The sequence below is a fragment of the Rhinolophus sinicus genome, chromosome 1 (genome assembly GCF_057876585.1).
Source record: "Rhinolophus sinicus isolate RSI-liver-muscle chromosome 1, RSI-T2T, whole genome shotgun sequence".
In the NCBI taxonomy this organism is placed as follows: Eukaryota; Metazoa; Chordata; class Mammalia; order Chiroptera; family Rhinolophidae; genus Rhinolophus; species Rhinolophus sinicus.
In genome coordinates this window covers 4338130-4350461 of record NC_142501.1, presented here as the reverse complement: position 1 = coordinate 4350461, position 12332 = coordinate 4338130, and the positions used below count along the sequence as shown (strand labels likewise).

The 12332-nt window shown below is 50.5% G+C and overlaps 1 protein-coding gene across 1 annotated transcript in view; it reads left to right on the top strand.

Annotated features, from left to right (window-relative positions):
- The window catches only part of TBC1D22A (TBC1 domain family member 22A), a 273044-nt gene that overhangs the window by 149863 nt on the left and 110849 nt on the right, over positions 1-12332 (top strand). The window lies entirely within an intron of this gene.

Here is a 12332-nt window from a genome sequence, read left to right as displayed (position 1 = left end):
CCAGGACCTGGGAGCAGACGGCCCCACAGGCCCTGCCGGCCCTGCTGACCAGGGGTCTGAGTGCTCGGTGGACCGCGGCTGTGACTGGCCCCAAAGGGAAGCGGGAGCTGGAGGAAGGCCGCTCCCCATGGTTGGGCTCTGCTGGGTTCCTTGTCAGCTGGGCGGTGCCTGGGGTCTTCTCAGAAGAGCAGTCTCCCAGTGCCGCGGAGAGTTCTGTGGAAACAGTTTGAGGGAATGAATCCTACACTGTGCCTAGGAAGGGCGTTCTTGACAATAAAGAGTAGGAGCGAACTGGAGCCTCCCGATGGCCCTCAAGTGGGGGGTGTGCTCGAATCCTTCACGCCTATGTGCCTTTCCTGGATGCCTGCTCTGTGCTAGGTGCTGCCCGCTCCATGCTAGGTGCTGCCCGCTCCATGCTAGGTGCTGCCCGCTCCATTCTAGGTGCTGCCTGCTCCATGCTAGGTGCTGCCCGCTCCATTCTAGGTGCTGCCTGCTCCATGCTAGGTGCTGCCTGCTCCATGCTAGGTGCTGCCTGCTCCATTCTAGGTGCTGCCTGCTCCATGCTAGGTGCTGCCCGCTCCGTGCTAGGTGCTGCCCGCTCCGTGCTAGGTGCTGCCCGCTCCGTGTTAGGTGCTGCCCGCTCCGTGTTAGGTGCTGCCCGCTCCGTGCTAGGTGCTGCCCGCTCCGTGCTAGGTGCTGCCGGCTCCGTGCTAGGTGCTGCCTGTTCCGTGCTGGTGCTGCCTGCTGAGGCCTCCCTGGGGAGCAAGCCTGGGATGGAGGATAGACATGTAAGGGCGGCATTATGAAGCATGAGACACCTGCTCTGGGGACCCATACATGGGATAAAGTGAGACTTGGAAGAGGAAGATTAATTTTGCTGGCAGAGGAGGAAAAGCCCAGAGCAGGGTTTTGGTCCATGGCAGTCTCTGAGGGAGCACACGTCCAGGGGTCATTCTGGTCACTTAGCTGAGGACGGTCCATTGCAAGGATGGCCACCACCACCACCACAGGGAGGGAAGCCATGCGAGGTCTGTGTTTTGCCAGGTCCCCTTTTGCCCCAGGTCAAAGAGGGGTGCTCCCACCTGAAGAGAAGGGAGATGTGGGGGGGGGTTGCCCTTGTCATCTGCGTTTCCCATCCGAGTCTGGCTTTTCCTGAGCCATTGACATAACAGCCATTCCTGACGCCACTGACGGGAGACGTGTCTGCTCAGCTGCTTGATTTGAAGCTGAAGAAGTCAGGCTTCTACAAGACGCAGTGGAAGCCCTGAGGTTTAGTTTGAATGAATTAGCTAGATGTGGAAGGAACCGGTGTGCGTTCCCGCTACTTTTGATACCGTAGGAATTGGCAGAGAAAGTAGGAGCCCTCCCTGTGGTTGGAGGAAGGAAACCTTGTCTCTGAAAGCTGACCCGCACCCCCCCTCCCCCCCGCCTGCCTGCCCCGACTCTTGACTCACTTTGCATCTTATGAAGAAAAATGTGCATGAGAAATGCAGGTTTGGGCTCGCGCATCAATTTTTCATTTCCCTGCTTGGTAAACATTTTCATGCTTTTTAATCGTTCTCCCCAAACTTAAGACTCCCTCCCCCCCCCTTAGAAAAGGGACTGAATCATAATGTGAAACTATAAATCTCAAGTGTCGCTTCTCTGAGCATGAGTGATGGAACTTCTGCCATTTAAATACAAGATTATCTGGCTTCTATTTGTAAATAAAATCAGCTGTACAATGAAATCAATGCTGGCTTTTCATTTTTCACCTGAGATTTGTTGTCTGATGGCATGGTTCCTTGACAGGGACGATGCGTGTCAGGCCTATTGCTTTTCTGGAGCGTGTGTTTCCAACACTCAGCGGTCAGTGGCAGCTGTCCATCTCTCCACATGTGGTTATGATCGATTCCACGTGATCCTGACACGAGCAGCCAATGCGGGACCCCAGTCACCACCATCGGGGACTCAGGGGGACCTGCTGGGATCCCTGAGGTCAGGCCATCCCCGGTGACCCCACACGAACTCCTCGGGGGGCTTGTTAGTGTCTGCAAGTACTACTGCCATTTTTAGTTTGGGCAATGCGAGGATAGGAGCTGATTTACAATCAAGAGGAAAAATGGATCAGGACGGCAGCTTCCTTAGCACCTGACGCGTCTGTCCCCGACTGTTGGCTGCTCCGAGTCTTAGCTCACGTCCCTGCTCCTGTTCCCACCCCTCTCCTCTGCATCCTCCCTACAGCTGCGAGATCTGTCTTCCCTAAGCAGCCTTTCCCTCGCCTGCCTCCCTGCCCTGCTTGGACACCACTGAAAACCTCATGTTTGGTTTTGTTAAGTGTGCACTGTCAGGCTGGCCGTCCGCGGCCCTCCCCCGCGTTTTAGGGAGGTCAGGGTTATTCATCACAGTGCGCTGACCGCTGTGCCTTCGCAGAGAGGCTCCGGAAGTCAGAGTTGCTGGGCCGCAGCTGCAGCGGCTCTCCTCCTGAGGACTGATGGGACTTCTCGTGACGAGGGGGTCCTGTGCTGGGGAGCCCTCCTAACTTGGTCCTTTTTGAGAAAACGCCTGTCAATACCCAACTTAGATCAACCAGTTTGCCTCTTAGTACTTCTTTCAGGTACAAACGATGTTTCCTGAAAAATGGACCCAGTTCAGCTCACAGGTCAAACAGATACGCCAAGAGCTTTTTCTTGACGAAGCCACCGTTTGGGTACACGTCTCACGTGCTTGATGTGTGCTTCCCATTTTGCCGCACAGACCATTGGAAAGCCGTTTACTCAAGAGTCGAGATTTATTGCAACATCAGTCATAAGGTGGGAGCGTTTCCTGCATCGCCAAGGGCATCCAATGAAATGCCTGTTGTTTGAAGCTTGAATACCTGTTACGAAGGACAAAGTTTGGTGGGGGGACGTCTTCCAAATACTCACGCCAACGTACCAGCGTGTTGACTCACCACCCCTTTTGTCCCATCAGGGCAAGTGTCAGCACAGGGACAGAGGTCAACAACATCTTGGCATTATTCTGGAAGTGTTTGCTGTCACAGACCGCTTGGAAGGGTCTCAGGGACCCAGAAGTTGGCTGACCACCCGCTGCCCTAGACGGGTGGTCACAGCACAGCCCCCGAAGATGAGCTCACGGTGGACAAAGCACAAGCAGAGGCCAGCGCGCCAGGAAGCAGTAGCCGCTGGTGCCATGTCTGGGGAGCCGTGGCCCAGGGACTTGGGATCCTAGGAGACGGATGCGAAAGGAACGAAAAAGGGCTTAAGGAGAAAGGAAGGGTTTGAAATGAAGACCAATACTCTGACAAAAGGAACCAAACAGAGAACTTCTAGCAACCAAAATTGCAGTCGTTGAAATTTAAAATTCATTAGACACAGCAGAAGAGAGAATTAGTTAAAATAGAATGAGAAAATTACTGAGTAGGCAGCAGACAGAGATAATAAAGTATGAAAGTTAGGTTAGAACATGAGAGATTGAAAGCCAGGTCCAGGAAGAAAAAATACAGTGGGGAAAGCCACTACTTATAAAGTTGGTGGCCCAGAACTTTCCAGCACTGATGAAAGACATTGTTACTTACATTCAATAAACAAAACAAGTCTCAGGAAAGAGGGATGAACATATCCCACAGAGAGAGATGAGAGTGAAACCACGAAATAGAAGAGAAAATCTCATCGGAAAGGCCAGTGACCTACAACTGAAACATTTAGATGGACAATTAGATGGAAAACAGACTGCAGCGGAAGTAACAGAGTCCAGAATAAAATGGACAGTGTTTGGTGTTTGAAGAAAAATAGCTGTCAAGCCAGACTGGATTTAAAAACAGAACCCAGCTGTGTGCTACTACTTATAAGACTCTCACCTAAAACACAAAATTACAAAGAAGTACAATGGAAAAACGCAACAAATAAATACAACTAAAGTAGTCGTTAGGTAGTTACGTGCTCTCACGTAGCTAGTAGATGAAATAGATTTCAAGGCAAAAGGCATTATTCGGGATGAAAAGTATCCTTGCCTAGTGGTGAGTAGGTACATTTGCAGGGAGGTACGTCCTGAACACACGTCTGACCCACCTGCGCTTGCACGGGTGCACAGAAAGGTGTCTCGCGAGTGTGGGAGCGGGGAGGAGAGGGACAGCAGTCTGGTAGAGTGACTCAAAGACGTTGTCAGTGACAGGCAGGATCCTAAGTTCTTTGCATGTAGTAACTTGTAGGTGTTACCTCAGTTTCCCCACCACACGGCCGTCCGTAAGGTCCCGCCCCCGTGTGACTGGCAGGTTGCCCAGCTGTGTTCAGACCCGTACAGTCTGGCTGCAGCTTTCCTGGCTCTCGAGATAAGAACTGGTAAAATGATGGGCTGTTTGTGCCACGGAGGCAGTAGGTTTGGGCCACCGGCCATTTCTAGAAGCCCAGTGTGAAGCGAGTATCCCGTCTCTTGCGGCCTGCACGGGCCATTTACTTATAAACACAGCCATCCCCGCAGTTACGCAGGAGCCACCCAGACCAGGGGGGCAGCTGGGATGGCTCACCCAGACCGCGTAGGGAAGAGCAAGGTGGGCGGGAGCCACTCTCTTTTGGGGGTGCTTTCGATGTAGATCACGGAAGTCCAGCTGAGCCGGTGCTGGCTGGGGGACTGTTTCTTTACGGAGGACCATCTTGCAACACAGTGGGGGCGTTAGGCGCCCCTGAGAAGAGCTTTCGGATCCCTCCCTGGGGGTAAAGCTGGCGTCCAGTGCAGCTCCTGGCTGGGTGAGGCCTCCGGAGGAGGCTTTTAGGGGATTGTTCCGGCTCTTGCCAGCCTTCTCATTTCACTAAGAACACTAACGATGAGCTGCTACTTCTTGAATTACGGCCGCCACACTTGCCTGCCCTGAGGTCACGCTGTTACTCTTGGATGCATTACTTACCAGGACAGCCTCTGAGCGGAAAAGAACCGTTGCCTTTTATAATTAGTCACATTTCCTTTCCTTGGGGAAGAATTACTCAAGTCTGAGACTGGTTGGTGGCATGGAAGTGATGGGAATATTGGGGAAAGTGACTGTTACCTTGGAACTTGTCAGAGCAGAGGCCGGAAATGAGGTGGTACAGGGACTCGGTCAGAGAAAGGCCAGGGTCCCAGGCCTGTGCCTGGGCTGGAGTGGGTGCGGTCTTCCAAATACAGCTGTTGTGAGTGAGTTAGCTAATGAAGATGGTGCCCGCAGAGAGAAGGTGGGCAGAGCTGTCCCAGGCGAACCGAGTCTGCTCGCAGTCTTTGGAGAGGTTTATCTCCGACAGAGAACCACCAGGACAAGCCCAGAAGGTGGCTCGGGACCCTCAGAAATGAGCTCAGATGGCTGGGACCTGGGGCGCAGCCTGGGGACCTTCTTATCTACATCTAAGTTCAAGGGAAAGGGACACCAAAGGGGCCGGTCTGGTGGCAGAAGGACTGCTCACTGGTCCCCAATTGTGCTTTTGTTACCTCGTCAAGAAGAGTTCCACCTGGAAAGACGGAAAGAACAGTGGGCAGAGCTGGCTGGTGCCTCGCCGTGGAGGGGAGGTGGCTGAACGAAGCCCCTGGTCCGTGCGGATATGTCCCTGCCTCAGATGTCAGCGGAATGACCTGCGCTGAGGACGATCTGTGACACGTGAATTGGAGCCCCAGTGGATGAAACTGAGCCCTCTCGGAAGCATTCACTGCACAATACAAAGGTGTATTACGTCCACAGACGAATTGGGCCCTGGGCTGCCTCAGAAGAGTCACCAAGAATGAGTCATTGAGCAGCAATTTAAAAATGAAAAGTGAAAATAACCCGCTTTACAATAGTTTGCATTGAAAAACGTGAACTACATGTGTTGCCTAGTGAACAGTCCCTCCTTTCAGTGACCAAGAGGTGCTGCTCTGTCAGTGTGTCGCCGTGCGCTGTCCACCCTCCAGCTGTGGAGCCCCGGCTGCTTCCATCTGACTGCTGAGAACAGGTCTTCTTCTTAGCGTGTATTTCAGATTTTCTTGGGTCAGTACCTACAAGTGGACTCGCCGGCTCACGGTGTATTTAATTTGTATGAAAACAGCCAGGTCGCCCCCACCCTCCCAAAGTGGCGGTGCTGTTTGACACCCCCATCGACAGTATATGGGGGGCTGGCCGCCCCACATCCTCACCAACATCACATCTCCTGTCTTCTCTGTCTTCTTTATTTATGCTGGAGAGCAGTCCTTTGATAAGATACGTATTTTTTGAGAATATTTTTTCCCAAGTTTGTGGCTTATCAATTCATTTTTTTAACCAGTATTTTCTGATGAGCAGAAAATTTTAATTCTGATGACATCTAATTTGTCATTTCTTTTTCTTTTGTGGTGATGGTTTTCCGTGTCCTAACTAAAACCCCTTCGCTGACTGCCAGGCTGCCCAGGTATTCTCCTACGGTTTTCTTCTAGAAGCTTTGTAAGTTTTTACTTTTAAGTCTGTCATCTAAGTTGACTTAAATTTTTTCTGTATGGTGTGAGGAAGGCTGCATGGTTCATTTTTAAAATACACAGTTAAACAGAATGTTTCTGGTTAACACAGGCAGCATTCTTTGTTGACAGCAGTTTTGTTTCCAGATTCGACTGCTTTGGCGCCTTTCCTGAGACTGAAACGGTAACATTAGGTACGGTGTTAGCTGTTGGCTTTTTGTGGGTACCCCTCATTGGGGCAGTTGTTAAGGTGTGCGTGCTGCACACAGGGATTCTGTTTCTAATAAGCCCGCTGGTTTATTTTGACCGGTCTGTACGTTGGTCTGTAAGGAACGGAACAAGAGGTTGAGGACGACAGAACTCTTAGTTCTTGCTGGACGAAGAGCAGGAAGACAGATACAGATCGTAGTTTGCTGGGTCTTCTAAAAGATTGTGAATTGATATTTTGTTAAGTGCTTTCTCTTCTGTTGAGATGATCGTAGGGTTTTTCTTCCTCAGTCTGCTAGTGTAGTGATGCACGTGGGTTAATTCTTCATTGTTAAGCCTCCAGGATTCCTGAGACCAACCCCACTTTGTCACGAAATATTAACCTTTGTACCGATTTCTAGATTTTCTTTGGTAATAATGTGAGTGAAGGATTTTCACATCTTTGTTCATGAGGAAAATGTCATTCCATTTTTTTTCTTCTAATGTCTTTCTGTTTTGCAGTTAGGGAAATGGTGGCCTCATGAAGTACTTCTGTAATTTCTGAAATTGTTTGTGTAAGACTCGTATTACTTCTTAAATATTGGGTAGAACAACCGTGAAGCCATCGTGGCCTGGAACTTTTAGTGGGAAAGTTTTAACTGTAAATTGAATTTCTGCTCTGGGTGGGTGGGGCTCCAGATTTTCTTTTTCATCTCTTGTCAGTTTTTATAATTTGTGTCTTAAAGAATTTGGCCATTTTAAACAAGTTGTCTGATTTATTGACCTGTTGTTGTTTGTAATATCCCCTAATTCTTTACTGTCTGTAGGAACTATAGAGATTGAAGTGTTTCATTCCTAGTATTTGGTAATTACATTTATTGATGTTTGTTTTGAAATGGTCTGTCTTGGTGAGTGTTTCACGTGTCTGTGAACAGGATGCATGTTGTGCTTTGTTGGGGGAAGTTTCTGTAAATGTCAGCTCAATTATTCCAGTCTTCTCTGCCCTCACTGATCACTGATTTTCTTTGTACTTTTTCTACCAGCTGCTGAGTGAGGACTTTTGAAATTTCACCTGTAATGGTCAATTTCTTCTCTTAGTTTTGTCAAGTTTGGCTTCACATAATTTTGAATCTCATTTATTAGCTACATACACAGGTAGGATTATTATGTTTCCTTGATGAATCTAAGTTCATTATTTGTTTATTGTTATGAAATATTCCTCATCGTTTCTGCTTATATTCCTGTCCTGGAGTCCAGTTCATCTGATACCAATATAGCCATTCCGTCTTCCTTCTGGTTAGTATTTCCTTCCTGCGTCTTTTTCTCTCTCTTTACTTTTAATCGATTGGTATCTTGTTTAAAGTACATTTCTTGCAGATAGCTTATCGTTGGATTTTGCTGTCTTTTACGTATATGTTTAGTTCACATACATCCATGTAATGTTTCTAATGTAATTATTTATATGGCTGGGGTTATGCTGCCATTTTGTTATTTTCTATTCGTTTTCTCTTTTCTTATTTCCTCCCTCTCCTACCTTCTTTTGGATTAAGTGAGTGGGTTTTTATTTTTATTTATTTATTTATTTATTTATTTATTTATTTATTAACGGCTTGTTTTTTACAGCAGTTTAGGTTTATGGAAATACTGAGCAGAAGGTACAGCAGGCCTTCTCTACCTCCTCACGGACACAGTTTCCCGTTACTGACACCCTGCGTTGGTGTGGTGCTTTTGTCACAACTGATGAGCCAGTATTGACACGTTACTAACGTCCAGAGTTTACATTAGGGTTCCCGTTCTGTGGGTTGTTTCAAAAGTACAGTGACACACATCCATCATCAGTGTGACACAGAGAAGCTTCACTGCCTTAAAAATCCCCTGTCTTCTGCTTGGTCCTCCCTCCCCCTGCACCTTTGACGACCATTGGTCTTTGTACTGTCTCTGGAGTTTTGCCTTTTCCAGAAGGTCAGTTGGTTGGAACCATACAGTGTGTAGCTTTTCCAGACTGGCTTCCTTCACTCAGTGAGTATTTGTCATTGTCGTGTTTCTCCATGGGGCTTACTGGCCACCTCTCCTCTCCTTCCCTCTTTTTAGTTAGTGGTTGTTGTGCGTCTCAGCAGGCGTCTGTCACTTACTCTGACTTCCTTCCGGTACTGTTACCAGTGGCTGCAGTCAGCCCTTGGCGTCCCCGTTTTCCGAGTGGTTCACCGCAGGGGCGCTGGTTGCTGTCAGGGCTGGATGGGAGCCTGCAGTCCACACCGCGTCCCATGACTGATGTCACCGCGGGAGTTGGGGAACAGGAGGGAGGTTCACACTTTGTGTGGACCCTGGGTTCTTCCAGGTGCAGTGACTCATTTACTCCCCCGGGGCCTTGTGAGGGAGCTGTTCCTCTCTCCATTTTACAGATGAGGAAACAGGAGGTGGGAGAAATGACGCCAGCAGGTCGGAAGGCAAGGAGCCGGCTCGATGTGTGCTCACAGCGCTCTTCCGTGTGAGTGCAGCCCCTGAGAGCAGCCACGGGCCTCTGTCCTTCACCTTGTCCTTCCCCCCCCTTCTCTGAGACGCTAATGAAGACATCGAGGGTGTAAGCTTAACCAGTGTCTCTAAGCTTGGAGGGACAGCTAATGTGATAGATGACATAATCAAGATTCAGAATGAGTTCAGCGGCCTGGAATGCCAGCCGAGCACCAATCAAATGAACAAGCTAATAGGAATAAATGAGAAGCCCTACGTTCAAGTTCAGAGCCCAGCCAGGATAGGTCGTTGAAAGCACTTTGGACAGTTCAGCTTGGGTGCGTCTTCAGTGGGACGTTTGCATGATTTTGCCTGGATGGCGGCGTTGCCCTCATGACTGGCATCCTATGTTCCACACCTCGCAGCCAGGGGCATCTTTTCAAAGTGCGAGCCTTGTCGTCGTGGTGGCCCCCGTTCCCAGGCCATTCACGTCACTCCGTGGCTTCACTTCGCACGTGGCCTCCCGTGTCGGAATGGCCTTCTCGCCTCACCCCAGTGCCTGGCTGCCCCTCCCGCCGCGCTGGCCTGCCTTCCGCTGCGGCAGTGCCGTGCTCCCGGTGGCGGCTCCCTGCGCAGCGCTCCCTTCTCTCTGCATCTCAGCGCGGGCCTCGCCCTCAGCGCGTTGGCAGGCAGGGCCCCATTCTGTGCTGTGATGCGGCTCCCCAGACCGCAGCGAGCCCTTCCTGCATTTGCATGGCCTCGTGATGTAACTTGCCCCACGGCCACACTGCTCCCTCTCTGAACAGAGCCCACTTTGTTCCTCCCCGTCTGTGTTGGGGCCCCACGACCACCGCAGGTTCGGTGACTCCAGCACTCGGCCTGTGGTCGTGCTCACGGACACGGCTCATTCCAGTGCGGGAGGCAGAGTGGGACCAGCCGGGGAGAGGCAGGGGGAGGCCAGGCACAGGCTTCCACGCATCTCCTGGTGGAGTTGCAGGACGCGGCCAGTCACGGCAACAGGTGTGAGACGTCGTCCACCAGGGAGCTTGTTAGAGACTCTGTGCCCAGGTTTTTACTGAGGCTGTTCACAGAGGTACCCTGTGTCTGGCACATTCCCAAATTCGGGGCTCTCAGAAGGAAAGCAGGAGTTTAGCATAAACCACATTGTTCTGCCGAGGCACAGTGGGAGCCGTTCTGATTAGTTAGGGAAAAGTGGGGACACTCCCCAAATCCAAGGTCCCAGGTGCCACCCAAGGGGGGACAGCCTTGCAAACAGGCCTAAGAATGACGTCTCAGGCCTGCTTTTCCAAAAGCACACCATCTCTACTGAGGACCTACTGTGTTATCTGGCTCGTAGGAGGCATTGAGTGTCTATTCACAGACGGAGGACGTGGGTCTGGCGTGCGTCCATCTGATATTGGATGGACATGTTGATTGCACAGATGGAAGTACGTGGGTCTGGTGTGTGTCCGTCTTACACTGGATGGACGCCTTGATTGCATTCGTTGCAGGAGTGGATGGAAACAATACAGCTGTGGCGGCAGCCTGCACGCTGTCTGTCCTCTGGGCTGCCAGGACCCACATGGGACACTGTGTGCAGGGCTGTGGCCCGATGGCCTGAGGGGCAGGCACCTGTGAGAGCTGAAGGAAGTGGAAGGCTTTCTGGCCACTGGTTGCTAAAAGGACTTGCTGAGTTGTTCCAGAGTCGGGTCCGGGGGAAGGTGAGGAAGGCACGTTTGGGTTCAGCGTGTGAAAGCAGTTTTCTTAGAGTGAGGCGAGCCAGGACAAGGGGCTTGTCGGGCCTTGGTGAGGAGGTGGTCTCCGGTCGCCAGGACAGCCCCTTGTCAAAGGTGTGATGGGATTCGTGGTTCCCGGGGAGCTGGGACTTTACTGTGTTTCCCCAAAAATAAGACCTAGCCAATCAGCTCTAATGCGTCTTTTGGAGCAAAAATTAATTTAAGACCCGGTCTTATATAACTATAAGACCGGGTCTTAGTCTTATATAACTATAAGACCGGGTCTTATATAATATAATACCCGGTCTTATATTAATTTTTGCTCCAAAAGACGCATTAGAGCTGATTGTCCGGCGAGGTCTTATTTTCGGGGAAAGGGTTACTAGGTGGGTGCGGTGGGGCCCTCCAGCCAAGCCACCGGGACTTCATTTCCCACCTCGTCTCTGAAATGCCACTTCAGGAAGTTTTATTCTGCGTTTCTTCTGAAGAGCCCAAGAAGGGCTCCCTGTTACCGCTGGAGCGTGGAGGGGAATAGTAGCAAGGAAGCACCCCCTGCTGGTGGCCTTTGATTTTTGTTCTGCCAGTACGGGCTTCACCTTCTGTGAAACGGGCTTCACCTTCTGTGAAACGGGCTTCACCTTCTGTGAAACGGGCTTCACCTTCTGTGAAACGGGCTTCACCTTCTGTGAAACGGGCTTCACCTTCTGTGAAACGGGCTTCACCTTCTGTGAACCGTTTTCCAGAGGCCCTGTGTCCCTGAGACCCCCCTTTCGTCCTTCTGATTCATGAGTTTTGTAGACTATACCTTGTCTCAAGATACAAAATCTAATCTCAGTTTGAAAGGATATGTTTATTTCTTAGAAGGGCATAATGTTAATATCAGTATTACTGATATTTCTATAAATGTACAGCGGACGTTTTCATTGTCAGGAGTGTGTACGGGGTGTCTGGCTGGGGTGTTGGGTGGTGTCCTGAGTCCTGAGGGTAAATCAGGTTTCTCGGTCTTATGTGGGCAGAACCCCTGGTCTGACACAGGTGCTGTGCTGTGGAGCCTGCGTGCCAGGTGCCTCCCCAGGGAGGCTGTGGCCGGGGCTATGACTGCTCTTCCCCCCTCACCCCTTCTCACTCAGCCTTCTGGCCCCAGATGACCTTGGTGTGCCCTTCAGAGACTTACCAGCCCCTGAGCAGGGCCGTCCTTGGCTGGGGCTTGTTCAGCTGATCACAGTGCCACAGGCTTGCTGGGTGCTGCCCTCTGAGTCCATCTTGTCGTCTGGGTTGGAATTGCCCAAAGGTGGCCCTCTTGGTCCCCGCCTAAATCCAGAGCGCCAAGGCCACACATGTCCATCTTTTGGGGCTGTTTTGAAATACAGTTTTGTTTTCTTTTCTTTTTATAGGCTTTCAGGAATCATTCTTTTCTCATTGTTTGGATTTCCAAGAGAACCCATCTTCCCTACCTGGGTTTCAAATAAATTGAGAAATGAAACAAAATAGTGGCAGATAGAGACCAAAGAATAACCTTTATTTCTTCTAAATGAGAAGCTTGAAATCCTATCT